The 11,096-nt window shown below is 44.5% G+C and overlaps 1 long non-coding RNA gene across 1 annotated transcript; it reads right to left on the minus strand.

Moving 5' to 3' along the window:
- Window positions 1-1,656: 1,656 nt before the first annotated feature.
- On the minus strand, window positions 1,657-6,276 carry LOC115464489. The gene is made up of 2 exons (XR_003941259.1): window positions 6,218-6,276; window positions 1,657-1,730 (listed from the first exon to the last, which is right to left on the minus strand). It is a non-coding gene; the product is annotated as an uncharacterized LOC115464489 (long non-coding RNA).
- Window positions 6,277-11,096: the final 4,820 nt, after the last annotated feature.

Raw genomic sequence — 11,096 nt, forward strand, 5'->3', positions numbered from 1 at the left:
ATAATTTTATTTTTAATTTAGGATAAAGTAATATGGTACCTGTGTTAATGAAGTTTCAGAGACCAATACTTCCTTCCTTAGGTCAGGCGAGGGTACCGTAACAGCATTATACTGACCTGAGGCAGGAGGTTTTGGCCTCTGAAAGCTCATTGAAAAGGGTGTTAGGCTATTAAATAAATTTTCTGAAATCTGATGCACTGAAAAGCAGCACTTTACCCTGTGTGACAAATGCATCTGATTAGCGTGACTAAATTTTGTTGGGGGAGGGGGGTAGAGAGAAAATTTTGTGCCCACCCACTTTGGGTTCAGGCCCATCCAAAATTGGCAGTCTGGCTACGCCACTGGAGCAGGGACTGTCCTTCTATGTTAAATTGTACAGCGCTGCGTAACCCTAGTAGCACTTTAGACATGTCAAGTAGTAGTAGTAGTAACATGATGCAACAGTTAATTTCCCATCAAATCCAAACTTCTTTTTCCATTTCTTTAAATACACACAGTATCTGGATTACGTTTATGCATAAACTTAGGATCTCCACAGAGAATCCCTTGCCTCGAGGGTCTTGTAAAACAACAACAAAGACACGAACAACACCCTATCTTACAACACAAATTTCCCATGGTTATGTCACTCTTTTATTGTGCACACTAAGGCCTTTGAGCGGGTCCCAGACCACGGACTTCTTTTTCACTCTATAGCAGTCTGAGATAGCAATAACAAGAGCCCGCACTCCTCATCGAGTGGGTCCCAGACCGTGGACTTCTCTAGCAGTCTCAGACAAGGGAGTCCGCGCTCCTCAGCGAGCGGGTCCCAGACCGTGGACTTCCCTTAAACTATAGGACAGGAGTCCTCGCTCCAAATTTCAGTTACCAATTTAAAAGACACACTAATTCAAAAGACAAACAAGACATCACAGTACCTAAGTTGGTCCCATGAGATTCGTGATAAGCACAAAAAACCATCACTCTTCGAAGTGTCAGAAGATCTAGCCCCTATTGACAGGCAATCTTTAGCCCGGGGGACTTTGATTTAAAAGGATTTATTCAAAATCCAAGTGCACACAGCTCCGAACCTGACACAAGGAAAGAGATATTGGTTCCCGCCAGAGCCCCCAAACTGTTAAAAGAATTTAACCAATTATATTCACGAATACCCAAAGGATCAAGCAGGTATAATCACAAACAGGTTTATTGATTGCTTGCAAGCAAGCAAGAGACAATATCCAACCATAGTTCAAAGATTGTCTGACTCTAAAAACCCTCCCTGTCTCTTATACATTTTCTATGTGCAGGAATACAATGAAAGCTTGTTGCCTGTGTGTCTATCAACACTTTCATATTTTCTAACATGTTTACATTTCCAGACTACTGGGAGTCAGCTTGTCTGGTTCTAAAACAAGTTATCTAGGCACATCCCATTCTATAACTCATGTACACAAGGTCACAGAATCTACAGTTCAGAAGGCCTAAGAATCTACATTTAATTTAGAAATAGTAAGAATGATTAACCCTATGTTAGCAAAACATTTTTTTTACAAACCACTTGGGTACATCCCAGGTTCTGGATTAGGAGCTGCCATGGGATTTGAACCTGGACTTTCTGGTTCCCAGACCACTGCTCCAACCATTAAACCCTCCTCTGCTCCCCTATTCACTTACATCTACAACCAATGAAGGAGAATCTTGAGTAGCTCCAGCTCTATCCTCTCCACGGACAGGTTGTGCATTGGTAACTAGATGATAAAGAGGTAAAATAAACCGTCAATTAATGGATTAATATTTAAATACTTAAAAAAAACATTTATATGCCGCCTGTCTACCTTCCAAGTGGCTTACAGAAAAGAAATAAATGATTTAGACACACAAACCAAACATATTCAGAACATATACTGAAAGCCAGTTCAAAAGACATAGGGGTCGATATTCAGCATGAGGAGGGCTCCGACCCTGTAAAATCACACAGACTGGGTCCAGCGCTGATATTCGGAGGCACTGAACTGGAGAGTGTTGCTGGAATATCACCAGAGACTACGTGGCACTGTCTGGTTAGAGACGGAGCCGGGAGTTATTTGAGGAGCGCTGATATTCAGTGCTGTTGAATGAATAATTCTGCAGGAAGCTGGGCTTGTCCCTTGACAAAAGCATTTTTATACTGAAATGCTAGAATCGGGATCAGCTGACTGAGCTCAGATAAGTGCACGATTTACATTGGAAAGACTTTATTTGTATTATATTTTCTTTTTGTTGATTTTTTTTCAAGAATAACTGATTTAAGGGGGTAAAATATGAAACAACGCTTTTGACACTTTTGTTATCAAAAGCGTCTTGAATAGAGGTTGACTGAATTTCAGTTTTGCTTTTGGCACCGAAACCGGCCTGAAATCCAAGCTGGAGTTTAGGTCGAAAATGCAAGTGGGTTGCCTCCGCCACTACCTACTCCACCCTGCAGAGACCAGGTCCCAACACCCTGTCCTCCCACAGACGAGCGGGACCCATTGATCCAGCCCCACCCCACCACAACTACTGAAAGGCCCACCGCAGGCCTACCTTTAACTGTCCTGGTGACAGTCTCAGGCAGGAACTCTGGGCAGCCATTTTTATGGAGGAACCAGCATGGGCAGCAGTGACTGTTATAGTTCTTGCCCCAAAGAGACCACTAGACCATCAGGGCAGGGCCTTCAAGTGGTGGGGGAGGGTGTGGCTCAGCAGCACTCGCTTTCTTCCAGCAGGGGAGGGCTAAGAGGGGCGGGTGGCCGGCCTGGCCTGTTCGGACAAGTCTCTGCAGGCGGTGGAGGTGCCGTTTTCATTTTCGGCCAAAACCAATCAGGAAAATTTGGCTGCTGGTTTGGATTTGGTCAAAAATGAGAATTCAGGTTTCATTTGGCCTCTAGTTCTGAAATAAGACCCCTTTAAAATTCTGTGTATTTGCTTTAAAGTTTATGATAACATTTTTTGTTTGTTGATGAAAGTTGATATTGTGTTTAATTATAAGGGGTTTAAGTGGTTTTTGGATCACCTCTGTGTTTAGATGGTCACTAGTTGTTTTTTACACTACGTTTGATAAAATGTACATTTTCTAACTTGCAAATACCTGCACCCAGTTGCATGTCCTTTGGAGCAGGTATAAATGTGTCTCTCCTTTCTTTTAGGGTAATTTTTTGTATGCATGTAGCTATATATGTTATCTTTATAAGACAGATATAAAAGATGCACCCAGTGCCCTGTTATACTGTTACCCTCTTGGGGTCTGATCTTGTAACAGGGATCTATGGAAAAAGCCCAAAAGGTGCATATTTTAAGCCTATTTTGTAAAGGTAACGTGGAGGGGCATAAGCGAACAGCGCTGGCCATCTCCGGGGCCGGCGCCGTACAGTGGGGGAAATAAGTATTTGATCCCTTGCTGATTTTGTAAGTTTGCCCACTGACAAAGACATGAGCAGCCCATAATTGAAGGGTAGGTTATTGGTAACAGTGAGAGAGCACATCACAAATTAAATCCGGAAAATCACATTGTGGAAAGTATATGAATTTATTTGCATTCTGCAGAGGGAAATAAGTATTTAATCCCTCTGGCAAACAAGACCTAATACTTGGTGGCAAAACCCTTGTTGGCAAGCACAGCGGTCAGACGTCTTCTGTAGTTGATGATGAGGTTTGCACACATGTCAGGAGGAATTTTGGTCCACTCCTCTTTGCAGATCATCTCTAAATCATTAAGAGTTCTGGGCTGTCGCTTGGCAACTCGCAGCTTCAGCTCCCTCCATAAGTTTTCAATGGGATTAAGGTCTGGTGACTGGCTAGGCCACTCCATGACCCTAATGTGCTTCTTCCTGAGCCACTCCTTTGTTGCCTTGGCTGTATGTTTTGGGTCATTGTCGTGCTGGAAGACCCAGCCACGACCCATTTTTAAGGCCCTGGCGGAGGGAAGGAGGTTGTCACTCAGAATTGTACGGTACATGGCCCCCTCCATTCTCCCATTGATGCGGTGAAGTAGTCCTGTGCCCTTAACAGAGAAACACCCCCAAAACATAACATTTCCACCTCCATGCTTGACAGTGGGGACGGTGTTCTTTGGGTCATAGGCAGCATTTCTCTTCCTCCAAACACGGCGAGTTGAGTTCATGCCAAAGAGCTCAATTTTTGTCTCATCTGACCACAGCACCTTCTCCCAATCACTCTCGGCATCATCCAGGTGTTCACTGGCAAACTTCAGACGGGCCGTCACATGTGCCTTCCGGAGCAGGGGGACCTTGCGGGCACTGCAGGATTGCAATCCGTTATGTCGTAATGTGTTACCAATGGTTTTCGTGGTGACAGTGGTCCCAGCTGCCTTGAGATCATTGACAAGTTCCCCCCTTGTAGTTGTAGGCTGATTTCTAACCTTCCTCATGATCAAGGATACCCCACGAGGTGAGATTTTGCGTGGAGCCCCAGATCTTTGTCGATTGACAGTCATTTTGTACTTCTTCCATTTTCTTACTATGGCACCAACAGTTGTCTCCTTCTCGCCCAGCGTCTTACTGATGGTTTTGTAGCCCATTCCAGCCTTGTGCAGGTGTATGATCTTGTCCCTGACATCCTTAGACAGCTCCTTGCTCTTGGCCATTTTGTAGAGGTTAGAGTCTGACTGATTCACTGAGTCTGTGGACAGGTGTCTTTCATACAGGTGACCATTGCCGACAGCTGTCTGTCATGCAGGTAACGAGTTGATTTGGAGCATCTACCTGGTCTGTAGGGGCCAGATCTCTTACTGGTTGGTGGGGGATCAAATACTTATTTCCCTCTGCAGAATGCAAATAAATTCATATACTTTCCACAATGTGATTTTCCGGATTTAATTTGTGATGTGCTATCTCTCACTGTTACCAATAACCTACCCTTCAATTATGGGCTGCTCATGTCTTTGTCAGTGGGCAAACTTACAAAATCAGCAAGGGATCAAATACTTATTTCCCCCACTGTAAGTGTGCGGAGCCAACCATATTTTCGAAAAAGATGGCCGGCCATCTTTTTTTTCACTAATACGGTTGGGACCGGCCAAATGTCAGAGATCGCCGGGTTTGAGATGGCCGGCATCAGTTTTCGGCCATAATGGAAAATAATGCCGGCGATCTCAACCCAGCCAAATCCAAGGCATTTGGTCGTGGGAGGAGCCAGCATTTGTAGTGCACTGGCGCTCCTCACATGCCAGGACACCAACCGGGCACCCTGGAGGGCACTTCTAAAAATTTAAAAATAAAAATAGCTCCCAGGTGCATAGGTCCCTTCCCTTCATTGTTTAGCCCCTCAAATCCCCCCCCCCAAAACCCACTCCCCACAACTATACACCATTACCATAGCCCTAGGGGTGAAGGGGGGCACTTACATGTGGGTACAGTGGGTTTTGGAGGGCTCCCATTTATCACCACAAGTCTAACAGGTAGGGGGGATGGACCTGGGTCCACCTGTCTGAAGTGCACTGCACCCACTAAAAACTGCTCCAGGGACTTGCATACTGCTATCAGGGAGCTGGGTATGACATTTGAGGCTGGTATAGAGGCCAGAAAAAAATGTGTTTTAATTTTTGTTTGGGTGGGAGGGGTTGGTGACCACTGGGGGAGTAAGGGGAGGTGGTCCCCGATTCCTTCCGGTGGTCATCTGGTCAGTTGGGGCTCCTTTTTGATGCTTGGTTGTGAAAAAAAGGGACCAAGTAAAGCCTATGAAATGCTCGTCAAGCCTGGCTTTTTTTTTTCATTATCGGGCGAAGCCAGCCATCTCGTGAGCAGGCCCCCGTCCCGCCCCCTTCCTGCCTTCACTACCCTACCGACACGTGCCCTTGATGTTTCGCAGGCTCCGTGACGGAAAGCATTTGGTGCTGGCCAAAATCGGCTTTCGATTATATCGATTTGGCCGGGTTCAGGAGATCGCCGGCCATCTCCCGATTTGTTTCGGAAGATGGCCGGCGATCACTTTCGAAAATAAGCTGGATAGAGACCTCCATTTATATAATAGGCTTCCAGAATCAGCTTTGATAATGTGTAACACACTTTTACACGTGTTGTGGTAAATTGCGGATGTAATTTAGATTTGGAAAGGTTATCTATCTCTGTGCTGACTTTAATACACGGAATAAAATGTGAAGCTGAGAAGGTTCACTTGATCTTCAGAGGAGTGAAGGAGCTGTGAATCTTCAGAGTTTAGTAAATATGGAGCTTTCTGTAATCATTTAAAGGTTACTTACCATGATAGCAGCAGCTCAGAGCCACCACCAGGAAGGCAACTGCGACCTTCATGGCTACAATGCGCAAAGGAGTATAGGTAGAGAACTCTGTACAGAGTACAGACTCACAGTCACATAGTGTGAGTATCCCTCCCTCTCTGGCCAGGATTTCAGCTGACAGCTCACCTTACTCTCATCTATGAGATCTTGGGAACTGTCCAGGTAACAAACCTTGTGCAGATTCCGTATCCTACCCTGATTATGCCTTTCTTTGAGAAAAGGACACAGTGATGCTTGTTTGCGATTAAGTGAAGGAAGGATATGTATGTAAGTCACATCGTCCATTTGCCCTGAGGTATACATGAGATAGATGAGCAGAACTAGAAATTCTCCATGGTTGATCCAAGATTAGCAGCAGAGATGCCAAGAGTGGCCCATCCCAAACAGTGAGATTTACTAGCACAGAATAATACTGTAATTAGGCCTCAACGGTCACAAATGCCCTATGTGTGTAATTGCTGGAAAAACTGCAACTTCCGTGCATAAGACTTGTTATTGCGATTCTATAAGGTCGTGTAGAAGTGCAAAGATTAAATTAAAAACCCATAAAATGCTTGTTGAAATAAAAAGATAGACACGGGCAAGGTGCCAGTTACATGCAATGTGTGCTGCAATAAATTGTCTACAGTCGACTGAAATCTGCTGATTTGTCTCTGATTAGCTTGGTCTATTTCCCTCTCCTTTGTTTTTGCTACTGTTTCCTCATGGGATCTCAGTGTTCCTCCATCTCGGCGGTCTCTCACTGATGCTGCAATAACCCACCAGGTCAATAGGTATGGCGTGGCTATGGGGAGCCTTGGTCCCCACTTTGGGCTCAGTCCCCCTCCAGAACTGGAGGCAACTTCACCAAAGAGAGAGAAGGTTCAGGTATCAAATGTGAAGGGCTGGGGTATCCCTGCTAGCAGAGGCAAGATTTTTAGTTTTAAACATTTTTATTGAACAATAATAAAATATTACAAACAGATTTTATAGCTTTTGTCGTTTTCTTTTATTCCCCCCTCCCCTAGTACCCCCCCCCCCCAGCCCTCTTTTACAAAATCAGTATCCAATCTACATAGCCAAAAACATGCCTTGACAATTTTCACTTCAGGTCCAGATATTGAGTACCTTAATGAGGGATTCCTGGTTGTATACTTTCCCCCAACCGTCCCTATCATTCTCCCTTAGCATTAAGTAGATTGAGTTTATGATTTATAACATACTATGTTTTACCGTGTGGCTACCTCTTATCAACAAAGAATTTACATTTCTTCAGTGAATCATCTTCCCCCCCCCCCCCCGCCTCCCCTCCTCCCTCCCCCAGTCTCACTCTTGCCAGTACCCTCCAGACCTTTACCTTAGCTACAGCACCTTAAGTATTAAGTTCCTACTCCTAGGTGTCAAAGAATCCAAGTATCCGCCACAGATCTTCAGAAATTTAATACGTTTTTTGGGGCCACTTCTGGCTTCTTTTGCCTCCCACATCACCAGTTGGTGGATCAGATTCCGCCAGTGCCAAAATTCAGGTCCTGTTTCTGTAGTCCAGTATAGCAGAATGCATTTCTTCGCCAGCAGTGTCAGTTTACCAAATAGTATATTGCCCCTTGATATCATTCCTCTACCTGATCCTGGGAGGTTCAACAGCAACTGCTCTGGTGTGCATGCTACCCGTTGTCCCATAATTGTAGTCAAATACTGGGCAATTTTCCCCAGAATGCTTTAAGTTTCCTACAACTCCAAAATCCATGATAAAAGGTATTTTCTGCTCCCCCACACCTCCTACAAAGCGCCGATTGGGTCCCCCCGAGCCTCGCCAGCTGTGCTTGAGTCATGTAAGCTCTATGAATGAATCGGAATGCGCATTCCCTATATTGTGCTCCATTTAACAATCTGGGAATCCTCTGCACTTCCTTAGTAATGTCCCATGTTACTAGGTTGACTCCAAGATCCTTTTCCCAGCGTTCTTTTAGATGGGTCAGATCTTTTGGTGGCCTTCCTTCCCACAGGGCCCTATAAATTCCTGAAATGGAGGGATTTGTTTCTGAGATTTTTCAAAAAACTGTTTGATCTTAGCTCCTAATTTCTGTGAAAGTCTTTCTTTGTTCATAGATTTAACAAATGTTTTAATTGACAATAGGCGTATGTGTCTCCCCATTGCAGTTCGTCTGCCCTCACCAGCTGTTCTAACGTCCGAATCCCCCCTGTTTCCCCAATAATGTCCTCTAAAGTTATCAGTCCCCTCTCTTCCCAGCGGAGAAAAACTGCATTATCCCTGCCTGCCTCAAATAGTGGATTCCCCCTTATCGGTAGTAATTCTGTTCCTCCATCCCCTATACCTAATCTTTTACCCATAAATTTCCATGCTTTCCTCAGAGGACCCAGCAGCAGGCTGTGTCGGTATCCTACGGGTACTTGCATTCTCTCTATTTGTACCAAAGCTTGTGGACGCATTGGGGCGAACAGGGCTTCTTCCAATTCGAGAGGTGTATAATAGGTGGTATCAAAAATCCAGTCTTTGACATATCTTAACAGGCACGCCATATTGTATTGCTCTAGATCTGGCAGTCCCAGCCCCCCTTGTTGCCAACCCCCCACCATCCATTGGGACTTCATCTTTGCTTTCTTGTTTGCCCAACAAAATTTCACTACCATTCTATTAAACACACGAAGGTCTTTACGTAATAAGCAAATGGGAATTGTTTGCAAGACATAAAGCCACCTGGGGAGAATAATCATTCAAATTAAGCATATTCTCCCTATTAAAGGCAGTTGTAATAATTTCCAACTCTCTAACTGTTGTTTAGTTGTTCAGTAAGATTTGAACATTAGTTCCATAAAGGTCCTCAGTTTTGGGTGTCAACATAATTCCTAGATATCTGAATTTACCCTCCGCCCACCTGAGGGAAAAGTGTCCCTGCCCTAGCTCATTTTTGTTGATGTTCCTGCCCAGGCCTCTGATTTCTCTAGATTTAACTTGAACCCAGCGTAATCACCAAACTCCTGAAATATTTCCAATAGTGCATTCAGTGACTCCGCTGGGCTTGTAAGTATTACCAGCAGGTCATCTGCAAACGCGCCCAATTTAAACTCCTGTTTATTGATCTTTACTCCTCTCACTGTCGCATGGAGTATATGTCTCTGATCAGAGGGTCCAAGTATATAGCAAACAATAGTGGCGATAGTGGACACCCCTGCCGGGTGCCTCTCCCTATCGCAAACTCTGCAGAAATACCCTCATTTACCATAATTCGTGCCGTGGGGTCTAGGTATAATGTTTGATCGCTCTTTCAAACCACCCTGTGATCCCATATGCTCTAATGGTTTCAAACAAATATTCCCATTTTACGCGATCAAAAGCTTTCTCTGCGTCAAAACTTATCATTAATGTGGGTTTCTGCTCTCGTGCCCGTAAATTCCAATGCTGCTAGTATCTTCCTTACGTTCTTGGAGATTGATCGCCCCTTTACAAATCCCACCTGTCCCTCATGGAAATCTTTGGTAGCACTCTACCCAGGCGGTTGGCCAGAATTTTTGCAAACAATTTCAATTCACAATTCAACAGGGAGATTGGTCGATAAGATTCTGCCAAAACCACATCCCTTTTAGGCTTTGGTATTAAAATAATTGAGCTATATTTAGCTGCTTAGGTAGCGAGCTTTTGTCGACCCAGCTGTTAAAAACTTCCGCTATTGTTGGTTCTATCTCTTCACCCAGCAGTTTATAACATTCCGCTCTCATACCATCTGGTCCCGGAGCTTTCCCCATTTGACTGCTGATAATGCCCAATGTACTTCATCTACTGAATGGGGGCGTTCAAATCTTTCTGATCTTTGTCTCTAAGTACTGGGTGATCCACTCCTTCTAGGTAGGCCTTGGTTGCAAGGCCCGAGTCTTCTTCTGCCTTATATAACTTCTGATAGAATTCATGGAAAATCTCTCTAATCTCTATCTGTGTGACACAGCTTTCCAGCCTTATCTTTTAGCGCTGTAACTGTTCTTGAGGCTTGTTTCCGGGCTATCAATCTAGCTAACATCGCCCCTCCCTTGCTGCCATATTTGTATAATTGAAACCGATAGTAGTCCTGTGACTTCTTCTCCCTCTCGTGTATAAGGGAGTTCAAACTCACCTGGGCCGCTATGAGGTCCGTTTTCAATTGTGGGGAGGCAATTCCCCAAGTTTCTTCCTCAATGTCAGAATTTGTTTTTCTAAACTCAATATTTCTCTGTCCCTCGTCTTTTTAAACTGGCTACAAAACTGATAATCTCTCCCCTTATCACGGCCTTCGCCGCCTCCCAGTACGTCCCTATGTCTGATACAGAATGTTCATTATGGCTTTTATAGTCTCTCCAAGTCTTCAGTAAATGCTCACAAAACTGTGCGTTCTGAGCTAAGTAGCTAGGAAATACCCATTGTCTATTTTTCGTACCATGTCCCCCAAAGTTCAGAGTTACCCATACCTCTGCATGGTCTGATATCGCATATGGGCCAATCTGTGTGTCTTGTATATCTGTTATCAGGGATCAAGACACCAAGAGATAGTCAATCCGTGATTGCGTGTTGTGGGGCCCTAGACAAATGTGTATAGTCCCTCTCTTGTGGGTGAAAACCCCTCCATATGTCCCAAAAGATCTAGCAACGAACCTAAGTTCGGGAGTCCCCTCGACTTTCCACCAAGGAGGCGTGGGGGTAGCAAGTGATTTATCCATTTGCGGGTCCCACACCATATTAAATCACCTCCCAGGATCATTGGGATATCATCTTCTTTTGACAACAGATCAATAATGTTCTTGTAAAATCTATTGTCTAGTTGATTAGGGCATAAATGCTGCCCATTAAAATTTGTCTCCTACCCAAGGATAC

The sequence above is a fragment of the Microcaecilia unicolor genome, chromosome 1 (assembly GCF_901765095.1).
Source record: "Microcaecilia unicolor chromosome 1, aMicUni1.1, whole genome shotgun sequence".
Lineage (NCBI taxonomy): Eukaryota > Metazoa > Chordata > Amphibia > Gymnophiona > Siphonopidae > Microcaecilia > Microcaecilia unicolor.